Here is a 23,191-nt window from a genome sequence, read left to right on the forward strand (position 1 = left end):
TTTGGGCAAGTCACTTAATCCCAATTGCCCTCCAAAAAGAAAAAAAAAAGAATGGTGGAGTATGTTTTCTTCCTCAATTCTAGGTTCTAGGTCTTAGCCTTGGAGGTTCTAGACTCTTGGTGGTTTGCTTATCTGGAGATTTATTTTATGTCACCCAAACTAACATGTTGTCAATATGATAGCCCTTTTTTGTGGGTTTTTTTTTTGTTTGTTTGTTTTGCTTTGTTTTACAGTAGGGAAATAATTACCAAGGTGACCAAACAGTTGGGTCATCTAGGAAGGATAACCTCCATGTTAACCAATGCTTTTAAGGGCATATTGACAAATTCTTGATCTTCATCTCTCCCCCTAGATAACCAGTACCTGTTATTCTGCTTTTTCTTGTCTTTGCAGGGGTTTTTTTTTGCATTTCATCAGACTTTCAGAACTTTTTGTTTCAAGGATTATAGACTGGAATGTACTAGAACTAACTTGTGAGAATAAATTGCTAAATTTTCAGTGTGAGCATCTTTCTATAACTCAGAAGCCAGAAAATGCTAACAGGGCTTGATTTATTGTTTTATTGATTATATAGCTCTAATAAACTGATGGAAAAATATTAATAATGCAAATTAAAACTTGTAATACCTACCTCATCTCCTTGGTGTTAGGAAAATTCTTTTTAAAGATTATAGCTTTAAAAAGTAAAATTTTAATAATTTCTTTTGTTTATTATCACCTAAATTTCATCCTGGCAAAGCAGTGGGATGGGGGAACCTTCTCAAATTTCTTCTTTAGAGCCATTCTTATCCTTTGTAATTTTGCAAAATTCACTTTTTAATGGTTTTGTGATTGTTATTTCTGCTTACATTGTTGTAGTCATTGTGTGTATTGTTTTCTTGGCTCTACTTACCTCACTTCATATCAGTCCATGGAAGTTTTCTGTATCTCTTTAGCTTCATCATATCCATTATTTCTTAAAGCACAGTAATATGCTTTCAAATTCATGTGCCATAATTTCTTTAGTGATTCTCCAATTAATGAACATCTACTTTTTTTCCACTTCTTTTCTATCACAAAAATATTGTGGTACACACACACATATATATATATATATATACATACATATATATATGGGTACTTTCTTGTTATTAATAATCTTGGAATATATACCTAGCAGTAGAATCTATGATTCAAAGGGTAAAGATATTTTAGTTGCTTTATTTGCATAATTGCTTTCCAAAATGGTTGTACTGCTTCACAGGTCCATCAGCATTTCACTAATGTGCCTGTTTTCCTCAACCCCTCTAACTTTGACTGTTAGAGTGCCAGGCCTGAAATCAGGAAGACTCATTTCCTGAGTCAAAATCTGGCCTCTCTAATGCACATATCATAGTGAATGGGTATTATGTTTTTATTCTGTTGATGGATTATTTTTTTAGTAGACTAAATACCAGTTGACGGCAGGGACTATAGCTTATTTGAACTTTGTGTCTCTCCCAGCTATCTACTTGTACTCTGCACAGAGTAGATCCTTAATATAAATATGCACTTATTTATGCAACTGTCCATGTATGGGAAGACAATGCACTTAATAAATAATCTTTGATGATAGCCCATTGTACTAGTTATTACTGAATATTTATTTAAATACTTAAACCCTTATTTAAGCAAAGCTCAAATTACTTGGGTAAACTGGTGTAAAAGCATCAAAAAAACAAAAGGATGCTATTTAAGTTTTAGTTCATCAGAAAATGCAATGAGCTAGAATAGTCTATTGCCTTACCATTAATTGAGCTTTAACTTTATTTTGCATCAGATGAACCATGAACAACTTAAATTGTATTAGTGTAGGGCCCTTCTCACTTCATCTTCAGTTCCTTTGGGTCTGCTAATTAATATGTGGATTTATTAATTGGTTCTAAGTTTTTTTCTATTTTAGGTCATTGGACAAGAGTATGTGAAGAGATCATGATAGTTACTAGAAGGACTATTTCCTCTGATGAGATTACAGATCTATTGAAGTGTGGTGTTTTGAACTGAGTTTCACTGAGTTCAATGTCTTCTGATTATTCTGAGGTTTTTTTTGTCTTTTACCTCCTATACATACATTATTTCTATTTATTTATGTTTTATTGATGACATTTTTATATCAAGCATTTCCTGACACATGCCTCCTTCAATTCTCCCTTCTAAGAAAAAAATAGAGGTGCAAACATGAAGATTCTGAGAAACTTACAAGTCTTGTCCCCTTTAATTTCTTGTGCTATTTTTCAACATGGATTTTACAACTTCTTCTGGGTTTACTTTTGCAATCAATTTGCCCAATAATGAAGAGATAATTTTCTTTATTCACTTAGTCCAGTATTTCTTACTGGGAAAGTAGATCTCTACTATAAGACAATGTGAATGATGAGGAGAGGTAGAGGGAAGATAAATTTCCTACCTCTTTCCAAAAGCTGGAACTTATTTTCTCTCAAGAACTATGTTCTCAGGAGAGCATTATACACAGTTACAGCAACATTATGCATTGATCAACTTTGATAGACTTAGCTCTTCTCAGCAATGAAATGATCTAAGACAATTCCAAAAGAATCATGATGGAAAATGCCATCCACATCCAGAGAAAGAACTATGGATACTGAATGAAGATCGAAGCATACTATTTTCTCTTCTTTTTTTCTTTCTCTTTGTATTTCCCTTTCATTCTGATTCTTCTTCAACAGCATGACCAAAGTGGAAATCTGCTTAATATGATTGTGCATGTATAGCCTATATCAGATCACATACTGTCTTGGGGGAGGGGTCAGAAGAGAGGGGAAAAATTTGGAACTCACAATCTTGTAAAAATGAATGTTGAAAATTAAAAATAGATAGATACATAAATACATTAAAAAGAGAACTAAATTCTTCTCCCAGAACTGATTCTCTTCCCTTCTGCCCGAGGTCATAGTCCAGACCTGTTTTCTACCTTGACTGAGTGCTAGGAAGTATATCTCATATTTTTAAAGGGCCATCAGGGCCATGGTCAATCTTTGACTAACTAGAAGATATCCTCTAATTCCATTTTGTTCAGAGAATGCTGTCACACCTAACAAAGATGTTAGAGATTGCAGACACATTTTTGTGCTTTGCTTGAGACCTTAACACCTTGTATCTGTTATTTGTTCCTTCTCTTCCATGGCTGGAAAAGAATCCAATTAATTAGAGCTTCTCTGATTCAACTCCTCTATTCCCCATTACATTATTATCCTGCATAAATCTATTGAGGCACATGTACTATTTCAGTATTACTTTACCATAATTATTACATTTACCCAAACAAACTTCTCTTAATAAGCTGTCCAGCAACAGTAAAAGACAGTGAAATCCTGACACTGCCCTCCATAAATATTCAAATACTATTCATTTGAAATATTCCATCCCTTCCTTATATTTCCACCTCTTTTGTCAGCTTGGCCACCAATATTTCTGCTAGGATATAAAAATTTATCAGTCTGAAAAGATAATTTGAGTACATGACATATAAGGCCTATTAGTGCAGGGACCATATCTTGTTTATGTTTGTGTATCTACCACTCTGTACATAGCAATAGGTCACCAGTCTATTTCTTGACATTGAACTTCGTTAAAATTGAGCTCTGCTCACCTAGAGGTGAGGAGACACGGTCACAAACATGAGGTTTTGTTTTTTTTTTTTTTTCATGTTGCTGTTTTCAGAGCTAGTTCTGGGGATCTGGAAGTTTTCAGTTCTTCCAAAGTGGTCCTGGGAGGGTCATTGCTCTCCTGGTTTGCACTCTGGTCTTTACCCAGGAAATCCCCTGGTTCTCTGCGACCACAAGCACTAGTTCTCTTCTTTACTTTAGAACTGTGAAAAGGCCCTTACTCCCTTTTGGCTGACTACCAGCACTACTCTTCACCCTAGAACTGAGACCCAGAACTTCGTATGGACGATACAGTTGCCAATCAGCACCAGCTATACCCAATAGCTTGTAATCTCCTTCTGACCAGATGTGTACTATCCCCCCCCACCCCCCACCACCTTACTGTCTCAAGGTGGTGCAATGGATAGACCTCTGGGCCTGGAGTCAGGAAGACCTGAGTTTAAATTGGGGCTCAGATACTTACTAGCTGTGTCACCCTGGGAAAGTCACTTAACCCTGTTCACCTCAGTTTCCTCATCTGTAAAATGAGTTGGAGAAGGAAATGAAAAACCACTTCTGTATCTTTGCCAAAGAAAACCCCAAATAGGGTCACAACGAGTTGGAAATGACTGAACAACAACAATAGATAAGAAGACTTCTTTTACTAATTCAGACCTGTACCTTTTCTAAAATTTATATTCTTAGAAAGTGGTCTAGAACAGTGGCGTCAAATTCAAATAGAAATGGAGGCCACTAAACCATACACAAGGATTCCTGTAGGCCATATATTCATTTAGCTTTAAAATGTAACCATCTGTATTTCATCATATTTTTATTTGTTGTTAAATATTTTCCAATTGTATTTTAATTTGGTTCTAAAGTGCTTAAGAATATTATTGGTCCATGCAACCCCACAGTTTGCTGCTTCTGGCCTAGAATATTAAGAAGGTAATCTATTTGCATGGAACTACATGGACAGTATGCTTCACAGGAAGAACTTGAATCTGTATTCTTGGTTCTGAAGCCAACTCTTCATCAATTATGACATACCACCTTTCATTTTGTTCATAGCATGGAATTAATTAAAGGCTATCCCTTGAAAGAGAGATTCAATTTGATCTGTTCAGCCCCAGAGGGTAGAACTAGGGACTATAGGTCAAAGTTACAAAAAGGTAAAAAAAGTAATTATCATATCTTGTGTGAGGAAAATTTTTTCTCCTAGTTAGAGGTATGCAAAAGTGTGATGGGCTGCCTCAGGAGCACATAGGTATCCCTTGGAAGACTTCCAACAAAAAAAGCTTACGTGGCCATTTGGTGGATATATTCTAAAGGGAATTCTTTTTTCCCACTAATATGGATTGTACTAAATGGTCTGTAAAGTCCTTTTAACTCTCAGATTCTGTGAAATACTTATTGAATTGAATAAGTTATTGGCTTGTTTTCCCTTTGGCTTTTCTGACATTCTCAATAAAACTTTATAATTTCTGTTTCATGAGAACACTCCCTGATAGATGATTTTTGACTCTCAAGTCCTGGCCCTGTGACATAGTCACCTTCTCTCCTATACAGTATATTATGTTATAATAGTTTTGTCCATGCAATGCATATCATAAGTCTCAAGGATTGGATTCATAAAGTTATTACATGCAGTATGATATTTGATTTTCCTAATTAAACATCATGTTCCATAATAGAGAAAACAATTATTATTTTTATTCACCAACTACATGTACTTCCTTTATAATATTTTATTATTCCTTGTAATTACTAATAATAACCTTTAGAACTGTTTCATGCTTTTGAATAAATGTAATGAAAATATTTTAAGATTTATATACATATATATTTGTGTATGTGTGTACATATAGAGACAGACATAGACATATCTATATTGAGACATAGGTATCCAAATGTAGATAAACATAGATATGCCTATATTTATATAGCTAGATCTGGGTATCTTTGTCTAGATATAGTTATATTTATGTCAATTTGTCTCTCTCTCTATATGGTATATATAGGTATAAATGTAGATATAGATAGATATAAACTTTATCTATCTAAACAACCTCTAGTTGTTCTCTCCGTACCTTGCACATATAGAAAGTCAGAATATATAGGAAAAAAGTCCAGGAAGCTCAGCGTCAAAAGAACAAGGTTTGAATCATGTTTCCACAATTTACCTATCTGAATGATGTTTAGTAAATTATCTTAAGTTTATGAGCCATAGTTTGCTCATCTGAAAAATGAATCATAATAATACCCTGCTTTTGTCATGGAGCTCTTGTGAGGAACAAATAAAAATAATACGTATGAAAGTCATAGAAAACCATAAAGTGTTCAATAAATGAGAGCTGTATTTACCTACCCCACCAATCATAATAATGGTATATAATAATAAGGAGGATGATGATAATAGTGATATGTCCCAGGAACAACGATCCATTCATTGATTCAATAACTTCATATTAAGCATCTACTGTATCCATTGAATATAGAAGACTAGGCTTTTTTTATCTCTTTTTTAATTTTTCCTTTTTTATCTTTTTTTATTCAGTTATGTGAATGCCGCCTCCCCACCCCACAAGATATAGATCTAAATCTTCCTAAGCCTTTTTGTTGTTTGCAATTTCTTTCTATGTTTGTCAAGAAATCTTCAATGCTAATGGCCTTCTTCTTATTCTTTGAGTATTACCAGTGTGGAATGTGCCACTAGAAACTCTCAAGTGGAGAAAATAAGCAACAGAGATGTCCATGACCTTAAAGTATTCATAGTGTAATCAGGAAGACTAAATAAACCTAACAAACGATAACCAAAATAAGCAACTGAAAGATAAGAAAGTTGTTTACATGGTGTTTTCAAAGATCCAAGTTTGTTTCCCAAAGCACGCGTGTGCACGCCCACGCATACACACAAACACACACACACAAACACCTCATGCTTTCCAAATCAGTATTTTCCCATTAGATCTATGTGGCTGTAACTTAAGAAACATGATGCTATACAGAAAACCAAGGTTGCAGGTGATCAATGGGGAAATAAAAGGATGCATTATTGGTATAAACTGCCTGCAATATATTGTCAGTGATAGCCTGCAAGGAGGAAGTGTTATGAAAGGCGACTAGGGTGCCCAGTGGTTAGAATACTGAGCCTGGAGTCAGGGCGACCTGAATTCAAATCCAGTCTCAAACATTTATTAGCTGTGTGACCCTAGTCAAGTCCCTTAACTTTGGCCTGCCTCTGTTTCCTCAAATATAAAGTGGGATGATGATAACATCTACCTTATAGGGTTGTTGTTAAGATAAAATGAGATATTTTTACAGCACTTAACACAGTGACTGGCATTTAGTAGGTATTTAATAAATGCTGTCTCTTCCTATTCCCCCTTTTGCATACAATCAAAAATGGAGATGGGATAAAAATGTATTGGGAATAAGAGATTGTATATGGATAACACCAATGATGCATTTTACACTGGAATTCATGAAATTTCAGTAGATCAAGAAAAGGGCCTTCTTTGCATTAAATGAATACTTAATTCAGGATTTGTGGAAGGACACCCACAGGAATTACACAAGATGAGAAGTAATGGAAGGGTTCTGGATAGAAACTATATAACTAAGAATCATTAAGCAAAGGAGTGATCAGTGTGGATACAGTGAATTTAAGCAAAACATATATTTATTTTACAAAAAAATTATTTACCCCAGGCTGGTGATTTCTTTTTCCAGTTGGACTAGTTTTTTGTTTGTTTATTTAAATCACTTATCTTTGGACTTGTGATATTGCATGGTCAATTTAATTTTATCACTCCAGTTGTTTAGTAATCATATTTCCACAAAAATTTGTAAAGTTTATAACTTTAAACTATTTCTTAGTAGGTTTTACATGTAAAGAGGTTCAGTGGTGTAATATATGCCTGACTCCCATTGCTGAGCACCTGGATCTAGGAATGATACATCAGGAGTAGGCTCGAATGGTACAATTCAAATAGGCAGCTTTATCCTGAACCTGATCCCATCCTTTGGCATTGCTCACTCCAGTTCTGGCACATGCTATGTGTGAGCTTGGGTACTGTAGGGGCCATGACGCCAGACTAATAAAGTCCCACAAGGGGTGTACAGGTGTTCAGGGAAAAACAGCAGCTCTGGTGTGATGGCTTCCAGGCTTTTTCAGGTCTCCTTTGCACCTGTGGTGTCCAACTGATCACCCAACTTTCACCTGTGGCTCCAAGAAGCTTTAGCATGTGCAGTGGTTACACCCTGGTAAACCATTTTGGCAGACAGGCTGAACCAGGTTGAGGGTAACTGATGGGCCACAAGCCCAATTTCCCAAGAGATCCAGATTTCTCTATTCTTTCTCCTCTATTGACAAACATTCCTTCGCTGCTTCAAACTTTCCTTCCTGCCTTCATATCAAGGAACACAATCCAAGACAGATTGTGTCAATAGAAGAATTTTAGATTTCACCAGTGTATGTCTTGGGCCTAGAACTGAATAGCAAAAAAAAAAAAGAATAGATTGCTTTTGGGAAATTCAAAGTTCTTTTAATGACCCCCAAGTTTTTGTTCATGAAACAAAAATCCTATTTTTTAAATTATCAGTAGACCTCTAGTGAGAGTGTATGAGTTAAAGAATACTGCAGTATCTGAAGAATTAAAATTAAGGATCTCCCAAAGAGTAAAGGAAGAAGTCTTTGGTAGTTGTGAGTACCTTGCAATATATTACTAATTAGGGAAAATGGAAGATAACTGTCATGAATGATGCTATCAAAGAGATATATTACTGAAAAAGAATATATGATGATTAAATAGAATGATCAAAGGGATAACCAACAGAGAGCCTGGATGTTCTTCTGGTATCATGCTAATTTAGTCCTCTTGCAATCTAGCTTCCAAACCTGACACCTGACTGAAACTGTTTTCTCCAATGTGACAAGCTATCTCTTTTTTTTTTTTTTAAAGCAATTGGGTTAAGTAACTTGCTCAAGGTTACACGGCCAGTTATTTCTGGGTGTGGTGATAAGTATATATATATATATATATATATATTTTTTTTTTTTGGAGAGGGGAAGGCAGGGCAATTGAAGTTAAGTGGCTTGCCCAAGACAGATACAGACACAGATAGGTTTTTTGTTTTTTTGCTTTGACAAGCTATCTCTTGATTGCTAAATGCTATGGCCTTCCTTCACTCTTCATTGTATTTGAATTTTCTGCACTTTTTGCTAGTACCATCTCATCCCCCTCTTCTTGACCCTCTCTCCTTTCTTGGCCTCTGTGACATAGCTCCCTCTTAATTTTCTTCCTTCCTTTCTAAGTCCCTTTGTGGGATTATCATTTTTCTATTAAGTAAGTGTGGATATCAAGGGAGGTTATTTTCTTCCTTGATCGTTCTCATCTTTCTATAATTTCTCCTTTGGTGATCTTATCTAGGGGTTCCTAGGGTTATCATGTCAGTAGAGGTAACTCCAGATTTATGCATCTAAGTCTATCTCTCTTCTAGACATAAATCCTATATCACCAAATGCATGTTGGGCACGTTTCTCTGTGTTCCATGGTTTTCTCAGATTCAACAAGTGTAAAATGGAACTCTTATTTTCCTCAAAATCTCCCCACTTTCTAAATTTTCTCACTTCTTTTTGGGTCATCCCCAACTAAGTTTAAAATCTGGGAGTAACTTTTGATTCTTCCCTTTCCCCATGATTTTATAATAATTTGCTATGCTCTGTTAATTCTTAGCTTACAATGCTTCTTGCATCTGACCACTTCTGTACACTCATATAGTAACTATCTTAGTTTGTACCCTCATTACCTCTAACTCGAACTACTGCTAACAGCTCTTCTGTTTCAACCCCATCTTCCAACTCCATCCAGCTGCCAAATGGATTTTTCTCAGACACAAATGTCACTTCTATTTTCAAAAATCATCAGTGGCTGCTTCTTGCCTTTAACAGAAAATACAAATTCCTTGGTTTGGCATTTAAAGCCCTTTGCAATATGGATCCTACATAGCAAATCAGTCTCATTTTGTGTGACTTCCCAAGTACTCTCTATTTCAGTCAAACCGGCCTGCTTCTCCCTGTATAAGATATCACACACCCCACTTTTGACCCCCATGTCGAAGAATGTTCTCCCTCTTCATCTTTACCTTTAAAAAGCTCTGACTCTCTTCAAAGCACAATTCAGATGCTACATCTTATATGAAGATCTTTCTTATCTCCAACCTCAACCCCTCCACCCACTCAAAATCACCTAGCTGTATTTCCAGTTTTCTTCTCTCTCTCTTGAAATAAATGGTTTTTTAATTCCATTGCACATACTTTGCATCTACTTATCTGCATATTATATCTTTCTGGTAGAAATTCAGCTCCTTGAGGTTGTGGAGTGTTTGAGTTTTGGTTTTTTATACCCAGTACCCAAAATAGTGCTTTGCACATAGAAGGTGATTAATAAATTAAATTATAAATAATAACATTATTTATAATTTTATTATATATTATATGCGGATATATATTTTATTATAATTGTAAATAATAAATAAAATAAATTAAATCTAACTGAATAGCTACCTCGTAGGGTTTATGTGTTCTGCAAACTTTAAAGCAACAAGTAAATGTTTTGTATTATTACTATTAATATCTTGTTATTTATTATATGAAAAGGTAAGTTAATGGAGAAGTACATTGTACATCTGGATATCAATTTTCCACTGCCCTTTAAGAATGAGATTTGCCAAAAGACTTAGAAGGAGCTACAGAGGGCTTCTCATCTAACACCCTTAATTTGCATATGAGGAGTCTGAGGTCTAGAAAAATTGTGACCAACAAGTAATAAATACCAGAGGTTAAATTCAAACCCAACTCTTCTGAATCCAGAAGCAGAACAAGAGGTGATACCATCTTTCCCTCAGATTGTACATCTTTCTCCCCTAGTGTTCCACTTACCCTGCTTCTGCCTCTGACCTTCTAGAACACCATTGTTCATCCAATCCTGTCTCAAAGATTAGACATTTTTCTTCTAGATCATCAGGACCTTGCTCTCCACTGGCTTCTACACTTCTGGGTTGGATTATTCAAACATGATGCTAGATATTTTATGCAAATGAATCATGGACAAAAGCAGCAGGCAATCTCCCTAAACCACCCTAGATCACATGATTAAAAGAATAAGCTATTGAAAGATAATATCTCTGAGATATTTCCATATTTATGAGCATGCCTCTAATTCTAGAATACTTCTCTCTCTCTTCTAAACCACACCACACCCCCTCCATTAGGTTGAATTGGTTTGAGCCTTCACTGATGCAATGAAAGGGCAATGTTGCTGCCAGGGCCTAATAGACAACACTTGAAACCTAATTTAGTGGGGATTGTTTTAATTGACTCCAGGGTACTTCTCAATGGTTTTGAAATTATTAGGAGAATGCTCAGCAGGAGGATAATGTGCCTTGGCAGCAGTAAGCAGAGTCAATGGATTCGAGCAATGTTCTGAGTTTCAAACTGTTAGATACATTTTAAGACTGGAAATGATTGTATCAAGACTACAGCTAGGCCAAGTAAATTGAAGCTTTTATCTGTCACTTAGCATAATCATTGCAATTGTCTGCCATGTGCCTGCATCTAGTAGAAACTCTACTCTTGTTAATAATGTGGTATGAGGACACAAAACTGTTTTGATAGTTCCCAGGGATTTCTTCTTTCTTTTTCATTTGCAGAAACAGGTAAAGAGTGGTGAGAGAAAGCCTGTAATAAATGTCTCTTTTGTGTCACCAAAATAGTATGCATTCAAGCCAAGGATGAAACAGAAAATACCCAATTTCCTAGAAAGCATTCATGATTCTTAATGACATTCAAGTTGACCCTTGAGCCTCTTTTTACGTGTTTTCTAGATCCCTTTCTAAAATGAACTCAAGTCAATTTTTTTATGAACCACACATTATAGACTTTAACTCTATACAATTTAATGCACCCAGCCTTTCATAATCCCAAGAGAAGTAATGTCTTCTAAGGTTTTGTAGTAGCACAATTGATTAGTGTTTATTAAATGTCTACTATGTGTCTAGCACTGGGTTAGTCTTTGGGGATACAGACCAAAAAGTATGAGACTGTGCAAGTCCTCAAGTAGCTTACTTCTCAAACACGGGTTGTAGAAGGGTCCTTCATTCTTGGGTTTATGTGTCACTCATTATTTGCCCCTGAACAAATGATTGGAAGCATTCTTTCCATCTTCCATGAGAAAAGTAATAGCTGTAAGAGATGAATTCATAAGCTATTAGGGAAACTGTGTTAGGAACTTTTTTTTTCAAGCAATCGGGGTTAAGTAACTTGCTCAAGGTTACACAGCCAGTTATTTTTGTGTGGGTGCTGAGTATCTGAGGCTGGAACTGATGACAGTTCTCCCAATGGAGAAAAAGTCCCCCTGGAACTTTTTAAATATTGTTTATTTTTAGTTTTCAACATTCACTTCCATAATATTTTGAGTTTTAAATTTTCTCTTCCTTTCCCCCTCCTTCCCCAAGACAGTGTGCAATCTGATAGAGGCTCTACTTATACGCTCATATTAAACATGTTTTCACATTAATCATGATGTAAAGAAGAATTAGGACTAATGGGAGAAAAAAGAAAAAAGAAACAAACCAAAACAACCAAAGAAAAGGAGAGTAAATTGTCTGCTTCCATCCACATTCAGACTCTTAAATTCTTTCTCTGGATGTGGATAGCATTTTCCATCATGAGGCTTTTAGAGTTTTCCTAGATCCTTGTATTGTCAAGAAGAGTTAAGTCTACCAAACTCAGTCATCACACAATGTGACAGTTACTATGTACAATGATCTCCTGGTTCTGCTCATTTCACTCAGCATCAGTTCATATGTCTTTCCAGGTTTTTCTGAAGTCTGCCTGCTCATATAGCACAGTAGTATTCTATTACATTCATATACTACAACTTGTTCAGCCAGTCCTCAGTTGATGGACATCACCTCAATTTCCAATTCTTTGTCACCACATAAAGAACTTCTATAAATATTTTTATACGTGTGGGTCCTTTTCCCATTTTTATGATCTCTTTGCGATACAGACTTTAAAATGGTAATGGTGGGTCAAAGAGTGTGCTTAATTTTATTGCCTTTCAGACATAGTTCCAAATTGCTCTCCAGAATGGTTAAATCAGTTCACAACTCCACTAATAATGCATTAGTGTTCCAATTTTCCCACATGTTCTCCAACATTTATTGTTTTCCAGTTTTGTCATGTTAGCCTATTTGATAGGTGTAATGTGGTATCTCAGACTTGTTTTGATTTTCATTTCTCTAATCAATAGTGATTTATAGATTTTTTTTTAAATATGGCTATAGATAGCTTTAATTTCTTCCTCTGAAAACTGCCTATTCATATCCTTTGACCATTTATCAGTTGGGGAATGTTTTGTATTCTCATAAATTTGACTCAGTTCTCTATATATTTTAGAGATGAGGGCTTTATCAGAGACACTGGCTATAAAAACTGTTTCTCAGCTTTCTGCTTCCCTTCTGATCTTGGTTACATTGGCTTTGTTTGTGCAAAATCTTTACAATTTAATCCACTGTGTCTTTCTCTCTATCCTATCATCCCTCCATTTATGCTTTTCTCTCTCCTTTCTCCCTTTCCCTCCTCCCTAGAGTTTTGTTTTTGACTACTGCCTTCCTCTGTTTTCCTTCCCTTCTATCAACCTCCTCCATTTTCTTCCCCTTTACCCTTAGTACTTCCCTCTCTTCTGTCCACCTCCTTATTTTTCTTTCCCCCTTCCCCTCTTACTTCCTATAGGGTAAACTAAATTTCTATTCCTAACTGATTATGTTATTCCATCTTTGAGCCAAATCTGATAAGAGTAAGGTTCAAACAATGCTCACCTCCCTCCTTTCTTTCCCTCTACCATAATAGATTTTTGTACCTTTTAATATAAAATAATTTACCCTTGTCTGCCTCCTCCTTTTCTTCTTTTCCCAGTACAATACCTTCTCACCACTTAATTAGATTTTTTATTATCACATCAAAGTCAACTCATACCCATGTCCTCTGTTTATGTATACCTCTTTTAAATGGAGTAATAACAATAAAGTTCTCAAGAGTTACACATATTATCTTCTCCTCTAGGGATACAAATAGTTTTCCCTTATTAATAAAATATTGGTATTTCTGTTGTTACTTTCTTTTTGTTTACCTTTTTATGTCTCTCTTGAGTCTTGTATTTGAAGATCAAATTTTCTATTGACCTCTGGTCTTTTCATCAGGAAGGTTTGGAAGTCCCCAGTTTCATTGAATTTCTATCTCCTCAACTGAAATATTATGTTCAGTTTTGCTGGGTAGTTGATCCTTCATTGTAATCCAAACTTCTTTGTTTATGGAATATCATATTCCATTCCCTCTAATATTATAATGTAGAAGCTTCAAGGTCCTGCATAATTCTGACTGTGGTTCCATGACATTTAAATTGTTTCTTTCTGGATATTTGCAGTACTTTCTCTTTGATCTGATAATTCTGGAATTTGGCTATGATATTCCTTGGAGTTTTCAATTCTTTCAATAACTATTTGACTTTCTGGTTCTAGGACTTCAGGACAGTTTTTCTTGATGATTTTCTCAAAGATGCTGTCCAGGTTCTTTTTTTTTCTTCATGCTTTTCAGGGAGACCGATATTTTTAATGTGTCTCTCCTGGCTCTATTTCCCAGATCAGTTGTCTTACCAATGAGGTATTTTACATTTTCTTCTATTTTTTTCTCTTTTTTTTGTTTCTGTTTGACTGATTCTTGATATCTCAAAGAGTCATTAGTTTCCACTTGCACAGTACTAATTTGTAATGAATTATTTTCTTCTATCTGATTTTGTGCTTCCCTTCCTATTTGACCCATTCTAATTTTTAAGGAGTTCTTTTCTTCAGTGTCCTTTTTTCCATTTGGCAAATTTTATTTTTTAAGGACTTATTTTCTACAGTCAATTTTTGTCCTTCCTTTCCCAGGTTATTGCTTCTCTGTTACATTCCTCTCATTTCTTTTCCCAATTTTTCTTCTACCTTTTTTTATTTGACTGTTAAAATCCTTCATGAGCTCTTCCAAGAAGAATTTTTGGGCTTGAGGCCAGTTCATATTCCCCTTTGGGGTTTCAGATGTGGGTATATTGACAATGATGTCCTCTTCTGAATTTGTGCCTTGATTTTCCCTATCCCCATAATAAGAATGTTTCTGCTTTTTTCTCATGGTGTTTGCCTATTTCCTGGCTTTTGAAGTTGAGCTTTCCTCTTGTAGCACAGGGGTCACTGACCCAAGCTTGTTGTGCTGGGATCCTGAGACCTGATCACTGGTTTTGTGTGCTGGGGTCTCAGGTGCTGACTATTGGAGGTTGTAGGGGTCTGGCAGTTTACCTGGTACTGAGCTGAAGTCAGTAACACTGGAGCTCTCTGGATGAGAGTGTGGAGTCTGGCCCCTGGGGGATGCCTGCTCACCCAGGCTTTGCATTCAAATGTTTGGCTGCTAGAGGATATCTGTCAATCTGGAGTTTTGCTTCCTGGAGTTGTGTTGAATTACTAGAAGATTTGGCTGCTGGAGAAAGCTGGCACATGTGGTAGTTTTCCAAGCTGGTATCTACCTGCCTGTGCTGGAGGCACTTAGGAGAGTGCTGGTATTAGCACTTGCCTGTTCAATCACCCTGGTGCTCAGGATCTCCCCCTGGTTTGCTGAGCTGGGACTTGATGCTGGCTTGCTGGGGCACCTCCCATCCTGTTCTACTTCCTGACTCCCAGAATGTGAGGGACCTTTCCCATTAAGCTCCCAAGCTTCCTCAACTAAAAGACTGCTGCATCCCTTTTTCTGCTGGCTTGGCTATTTCAGAGATTTTTTGGGGTGATATTTCCCGGGTTTTCAAAGGTCAATAAGGGAGGTGAGAGCAACTTATTTCATACTGCACCATCTTGGCTCCCTCCTTAGGAACTTTTTTATCAATATTCTCATATGAAACTCACAACCTATTTGGGAGGTAGGTGATATTATTATATCCATCTCCACTTGAGGAATCTGAGACAAATAGATGTTAAATGACTTAAAGGTTATACAGCTAATAAGTCATTCCACTTCTCTTGACTTTTATTTCTAACTCAATGGTTCCATGAGAGAATCTTCTAACTCAATACAGCCCACAAAGAAATCTGATACCTCATGAGGTAGTGAGCTGCAAATGACACTTTTTTCCTTCTCAGGTCAAGTAACATTAGTAGTGTCTCATTATTTATCCATTCAACAAAGATTTATTGAGTACTTACTATGTGCTACGTGCCTAAAAAGGTATAAGACAGTCTCTATACTAAGAAGTTTAGGTTGGATTCTAAATGTAAACCTGCCCACTAAATCTTATTCATTAACTATCACTAATGCAATTATAATCATTGATATTTATCATGTGCTTTGATATTTATAAATAGCAACCATGGTGGAAAGGCTAGAGAAATGTTCTTAACCTAGTTTGGCTTGAACACCTTTAGCAGTCAGGTGAAGCCTTTGGATACCATCTTAAAATAATAGATATAAAGGCCTAAGATAAAATCAACAGGATTACAAAGTAACAATTATTATTGAAATGTAGTTATCAAAAACATTGTTTAAAGATCATAGATACCAGGTTATGAACCCCTAGGAGAGAGAGCTGGTCTCAAACCCGCAAAGATCTGGGTTCAAGTTTTGCTTCTGGAATATACTGGCTTGGTAACCCAAGACAAGTTACTTAACCTATCAGTGCTCTAGAAAACTCTCTAATACTGTGTTAGTTTGGATGTCTCAATGGTGATACCCAGAGAATTGGTACATCAAGTGGGAGGTCTGTCTGGATGATCCCAAAAGACCCTTGCCTCTCTGAAGAGATAGAATTCTAAACTTACTGCTTCTCATTACAGATCACTTGCCCTACATACCTCCAATGAGAAAGTATAAGATGGTTTCAGAACCTATGACCTTGAGGCCACCTGTGGCCTTCTAGGTGCTTGGATACAGCCTTTTGACTGAGTCCAAATTTTACAGAACAAATCCTTTTATTGATGGAGTTTGTTCTGTGAAGTTTGGATTCAGTGAAAGGGCTACACTTGAGGACCTAGAGGATCACATGTTGAGGCCACAGGTTCCAAACCCCTGGTCTAAGATTTCCGGGTTAGCATTGAGGTTACTTATTAATGCTGGTGAGAACAAATTCTTCCTACTTTGAATAAAAGAAAGGTTTTTGGCTTTCTTTTATTTGTTTGTTGTTTAACAAAAATCCTTAAACAAAAATCTTGCTGTTGTCCAGTCATGTCCAACTCTTCAAGACACCCATTAGGGTTTTCTTGGCAAAGATACTAGAATAATTTGCCATTTCTTTCTCCATCTCGTGTTACAGATGAAGAAACTGAGGCAAACAGGGATAAGTAACTTTCTCAGGATCACACAACTAGTAAGTTTCTGAGGCCAACTTGAACGGAAGATGAGTTTTCTTGACTCCAGGCCTGGTGCCATATAGCTGGCTGAGCCTTAGCAATAGCACAAACCTCAGTAATAACCAAAATAATTTCATCAAAGCTTTTAGTTTCTTCCACAACCTGTAGAAACATAATTAATAGAGGCAAAGACTGTGAACAATATCTATCTAAAAATTGAGTTTGGAAATAATTTAATTATAACTCATTAGTATCCTCAGTTATCTCTGCCCCTCTCATTGGAGGGCTGGAGGTCAGAGCACAAAATTCCTCCCAAAGTCGTCCTTTAAAGGGAGCTCAGAAGCCCTATCAACTTTCCATTTCCCATTAGCTTCAATGCTTGGATTTGAGAATCACCTTCCTCATGCCCTTCATGTTCTTCTCCCTTCTTAATTCAGGGTATCTAAAATGGTGAGGATCAAAGCACTCAATAAGGTATCTTTACCTATCTCAGTTCCTTGACATCCCTTCTTCACCCTTTCTTCCACTTCCATAAAAATGAAACTGCTGATTCTGGACAATCCTCAATGAGTAACTTCATCTACTGATGACTAGTGGAACCACCAAAGTACCCCACAAACTATACTCAGTGTCCACAAGAAAGAGTTCATTATATCAGTTCTCTAATAGACACACCAGGGTATAGTAGAAGGAACTTTGTACCTGGGATCAAGAGAGCTGGGTTTTATTGCTAACCTTCAATAAAATGAAGATAAGGCTTTCAGTACATAACTCACCTTGTCACTGTCAGAAACTTTCCTGGGCACACATAACTACTTAATGAATATTTGGTGGATTATAAATCCATGAGGAAAAATGAATGGGGAATCTGAATTAGGAAAGATGATATGTGGGTTTGATATTATTTTCTCTTTCTTATACCTTAATGAACAACTTAATAACTCCTCAGTTGCTTAGCTTCACCTCTAGCCAAATTGATGCCTGCCTACCCTAGACAAATGTGTTTTCTTGCTTCTTAGACAGAAGAAACTATATGGCGGCATTATTATTGTAATAAAATTTTATTCTTTTCTACTTACTTATTGTAACTTCAAACTGATACTTTTCCTTAAATATTCTCAAAGGACAAACATTAAATGATTAAGTATGGAGTGATGGGTGGGTAGATGGAGGCAGATGATGGTTTACCACTTGCATGATTTTCCTTCAAGTAAGATAACATTAGCAATGCTCATTGAGTATCTACTATGTGCTAGTTTCCTAAGTAGATATAAGATGCTATCTTTGTCATCAGTAACTTTACAAGGCCTTAAAGAACATAGTTTATGTTCTAAATATGAACTTGTCAAGTGACTATTACCTATTCATTATTCTCAATATTAAAACAATTGTCATACATATAGTCCTTAAAGTTGATAAAGAAAGGCTGCAGTATAATAGATAGCTCAACTCAAAGCCACAAAGATCTGGGTTCAAATCTTGCCTCTGAGTCTAGTGACTATGTAATCCTGAGTGATTCATTTAGCCTCTCAGTGCTCTAGAAAATTGTTTCAGAGAAGTTGCTGGTAGAAGATAAAAATGGTAGGAGTTTCCTATATCTATGAAAACACAAGTACAGTCTTTCTTCTACTCCTTTTTCAATATTACAGAGCATCTTTCCATACATTATTTTACTGGAGCCTCACAAGTCCCTAAGGTAAGCACTGAAGTCACTATTAGACCTTCTATACATTTGAAGAAACTAATACTCAAAGAAATGAAGTAGGTTGTCTTGGGTCACTTAGCTAGTCAGTGTCAGGGGTGGTCTTCCTGACTCCAGATTTATCAGTCAATCAATTAGGCCAGGCTACTTCTCTCACCTAACTAACTAATCTAAACTCAGTATCAAATAAAACATCTGTAAAAACAAAATTTAAAAAACCCAGATCTCTAGAGATCTAAAGAAAAAAAAAAACTAAAGGCATTTTGGGAGGAAAAGGAAACTTGCATTCATCATTTTGAATCTCCTAGCAGAATCCCCAGAGTCAGAAGAACTTCTACTCCACAAATCACTTCATGGAGAAGGGAGTGCAGAGAGACCCCCAGGGGTCATCCATAAAAAGAGAAGCTGTGAAGGAAAGCAGAAGAAAAAAACTTTTATATTTTCTGTCTCTGTTAGTTGTGGTTTGTGCGTGCATGCACATGTGTGTGTATACGTGTGTGTTGTGTTTGTGTGTATGTATAGGGAGAAACTTTTGACCCAGTTTCTCTAAGAGCCATTACAATACTCTGAAGCTATGTGCTTGCACTCACACTGTTTATTCCAGAACATCTGTGTCATACTTTTGGTTCATGTCTGTGGAATATATGAGGTCATTTCTCTGGATGTGTATAATTGCTGATGAATAATCAAAACCCATGCATACCCCAGAGGAGGAGTCCCTTTTCCAGACTGAAAAAAAAAAAAAAAACCTTTGTAAGCATTTTTGCTCTGGGCTCCATTCAGAGGAAACGCCTCCAATCTCTGATTGCACAGCCAAACTTCCTAATATATTGACACAGCCCAGAGTCCAAACAGAAGAAGAAAGGGGAGCATCTAGGGGAAAGGAAAGAAACAAGCAGATCTGCAAAATTGAGCATGTAAAAATCTAGGCTAGGATGTCTCCCTCTATCCACCTGAGGGTAAATCTTCTGGGCAAGAGAAACTGAGGATTACTATGCCACTTGTTTTAATCATAAATCACCATCAGAATCCCAATGTTCAGATCCATGAGGCAAAATGCCCAGAATGATGCTATAACCATAGAAAGGAAGTGGGCAGAACAACTCTCTCACCATAAGGGACACCCTTAGAAACAGGAGAGAGGAGGGAGAGGGCCTCTTTCCCCTGCACTCTCTCTATTTGGAGCAGCTCTGATTGTCAATGCATGTAGTTTTCCTCCTGCTTTTGTCCCTGGGGGTGAACAATGACATGTATACATATGAAATTCTGTCAACACACTGATTTACTAGCAGAGGAAGGAGATGGAACAGGACCCAATTAAATGAAGAATGTGTTTCTTTAAATAGACTCAAAGGTAAGAACCAAATCAATTAAATGGGGGTGGGGTTAGGAGGATATCTAGGTTGAACATCAGGAGAAGAGGTTTGCTGAGATTTATTAACATAATGAAAAAAAGGTTTCTAAAGAACATGGGAGAACCAGCAGACCATTTAGCAGCAGCTTTGACACTGTGATTCAGTGCACCATGGAGAACAACTCAGTATAGCCATTGGTGAAGTAGCTGGAAAACTCATTAAGTATTTCCCATTTTAGTTCTGTTTCAAGGATTTTTCATGCTCTTAATCTAGGGCTGGATTTAAGATGATCAAGAGCCAATTTAGAGCTTTATTGGGGAGAAGGAGGAAATCAGGAAGGAGAATGTGAGATTCTGTTTCATTCCCTTAAGGTTTAACTTCCTTAAATCTTTCCTATGTGCTCTCCAAGGGTAATTGGGCCAGACAGACAGGAGGAGAAGAATGAGTAGACAGTGATATTGTTTGTTCTGGAAGTTTTAGACTGAATGCAACTCTATTCAACAAATCGAGTGCACTCAATTTATTGAGTGCAAAATTTTCAAGGCACTGAATCATATAAGCCCATGTTAGACAAAACTTCACTGTACCACACAACTCTGTTCTAAATATGAGGTAGATCATTACAGACATCAAGGAATCAACAAGGCAACTGACAAGAAATCTCACAAATAACTTGGTCAATGGAAGACTACCTAATCTTAGTTCTAATATTTCCTTTCCCACTCCTGCTGGTCTGGACACTTTGGGTGTCCAGTACAAAGTATCTCTCACTACCAGTACCTTATATGAAGTAGGAGAGGGTACCTTGCCCTCTCCTATAATAAACCGTTTATATAGAATTTTAAAGTCTGCAAACAATTTGTCATAAATCATCTTACTTGAGTCTCACAAAAACCCTATAGACACATTCTAAAGATAGCATCACTCCTATTTACAGATGAAAAAACTGAGGCTCAGACTGGTAAATCAATTTCCCCATGGTTATAAAATTCATAAATGGCAGAAACTAGTTTAAAATCCAAAGCTTCCTGACTTGAGGTCTACACTTCTATCAATTATACCACAAACACAGGGTTCAGAAACTTGTTTTCTTCTTTCCTCCTTTTATAATTTCCTACCAATTATTACATGCACAAGCAGAGAAGTAAGGACTAAGGACTTAACTGTGTGTTCACAAATAGCCAGAGGTTTCCAATCTATCATTCAACAAGCATTTATTAAGCCCCTGTTATAGATCATGGGTCTGAAAACACAAAGAGAAAAATGAAACAGTCCCTGCTCCCAAGAAGTTTGCATTCTATGTGGGGAGAAAATATGCATGTAGTTAAATATAGCCATAACATATTCAAAATCAATATAAGTGTTAGGAGACTGGATTCATGTAGCTAGTGAGAGCAGGAAGAACTTCCTTTAGAAGGTGGTATTTTAACTTCCATCTTGAAAGAATTAAGATAAGAAGTAGAAGTGAGGAAAGATGGCATCCCAGTCAGAAGACACAGCCAAATAAAGGCATGAAGCAGGTCATGGAAGGTTGGATTTGAGGAGCTGCAAGGAAGCCATGTGGTTGGATTGGAATGTGTGGAAAAGGGAGGAATGAACAGTGATGCTGAAAAGGAACACTGAGGCCAAATAGGAGTCTCTATTTTATCCTCAAGTCATGAAGAATTCACTGATTCCAACCTGCTGCACAATTCTCACTGTTGTCTAGGGAAGCAAACCTCCTTGCCAACTGCCATCAAGCAAATCTAGCTGAAACATCAAGACAACACCTAGAGAGGCACAGAGTGTCATATGCCAGTTGGGTTAAACCCATTACTACTGCCCCAATCACTTCTTCCCTTTAGACCCTAGTGGAGATAATGTAAGACCCCATGCCTAGGAACCCTAAGAAAAACAATGCTCTCCAGACCACAGGCCCTGCTCCCACCCTAGTTTGCATAGTCATCATTAAGGGTGCCAACCCTTGTATGGAAGAAGTCATCATTCTTTTTTTTAATTTTTTTTTATTTTTAAATTTATTTGTTTCCTTTTAGTTTACAGGATTCAATTCCACAATTCCTTGAGTTTCACTTTTTGTCCCCCTCTCTTCCCTCCCCTCCCCCACCATGGTGGCATATAGTCAAGTATAGGAACTGTAAATACTTTCACATTATACATTAGTCAGGTTATAAAGACAGATTGTATCAGATGGAATGAGAAATAGTAAAGAGGACATAAAACCAAATAAGAAAAGGAAAAAGATCAGGTATTTTTCTTCCACCTGGATATAAACTCAGTTCTTTCTAGTTCTTTCTCTGGATGCACATATTTCTCTCCATCATGAGTCTTTTGGAACTGACTTATATCACTGCATTGCTAAGGAGAGTCCAGTCTATCAAAGCTGGTCATCACACATATGTTGTGTCTGTAATTGTGTACAAATTTCTCCTGGTTCTACTCTTCTCACTCAGTATCAGTTTGTATAAGCCTCTCCAGGTAAATATGAAGACCATTTCTCCTCATTTCTTATAGAACAATAGTATTCCATAACATGGATATACCACAACTTGTTCAGCCATTCCCTAATTGATGGGCACCCCCTTAATTTCCAATTCTTTGCCACCACAAAAAGAGCTGCTATAAACCTTTTTGTACATATGGGTCTTCCTCCCACTTCTATGATCTCTTTGGGATATAACCCTAGGAGTGGAATTGCTGGGTCAAAGGATATGAACGTATTTACAGCCCTTTGGGCATAATTCCAGATTGCTCTCCAGAAAGACTGGATCAGTTCACAACTCCACCAGCAATGAATTGGTGTTCCAATTGGCCCACATCCTTTCTAGCATTTGTCATTTTCCTGTTTTGTCATCTTAGCCAATCTGACCAGTGAGATGTGGTACCTCAGAGTTGTTTTGATTTGCATTTCTCTAATCAATAGTGATTTAGAGCATTTCTTCATGTGCTTATAGATATCTTTAATTTCTTTCTCTGAAAATTGCCTGTTCATATCCTTTGACCATTTATCAATTGGGGAATGACTTGTATTCTTATAAATTTGACTCAATTCTCTGTATATTTTAGAAATGAGTCCTTTGTCAGAG

The 23,191-nt window shown here is 36.6% G+C and overlaps 1 long non-coding RNA gene across 1 annotated transcript in view; it reads left to right on the forward strand.

The window, feature by feature from the left end:
• The first annotated feature begins 19,616 nt into the window (after positions 1-19,616).
• Positions 19,617-23,191, forward strand: part of LOC138168616 (uncharacterized) — a 146,427-nt gene continuing 142,852 nt past the window's right edge. The window contains exon 1 of the long non-coding RNA XR_011170157.1: positions 19,617-20,107. This is a non-coding gene — a long non-coding RNA (uncharacterized lncRNA). The remainder of the gene's footprint in view (positions 20,108-23,191) is intronic.

The sequence above is a fragment of the Petaurus breviceps genome, unplaced genomic scaffold (assembly GCF_028583685.1).
Source record: "Petaurus breviceps papuanus isolate PSGF00001 unplaced genomic scaffold, PetGlider_PUasm1.0 37, whole genome shotgun sequence".
Lineage (NCBI taxonomy): Eukaryota > Metazoa > Chordata > Mammalia > Diprotodontia > Petauridae > Petaurus > Petaurus breviceps.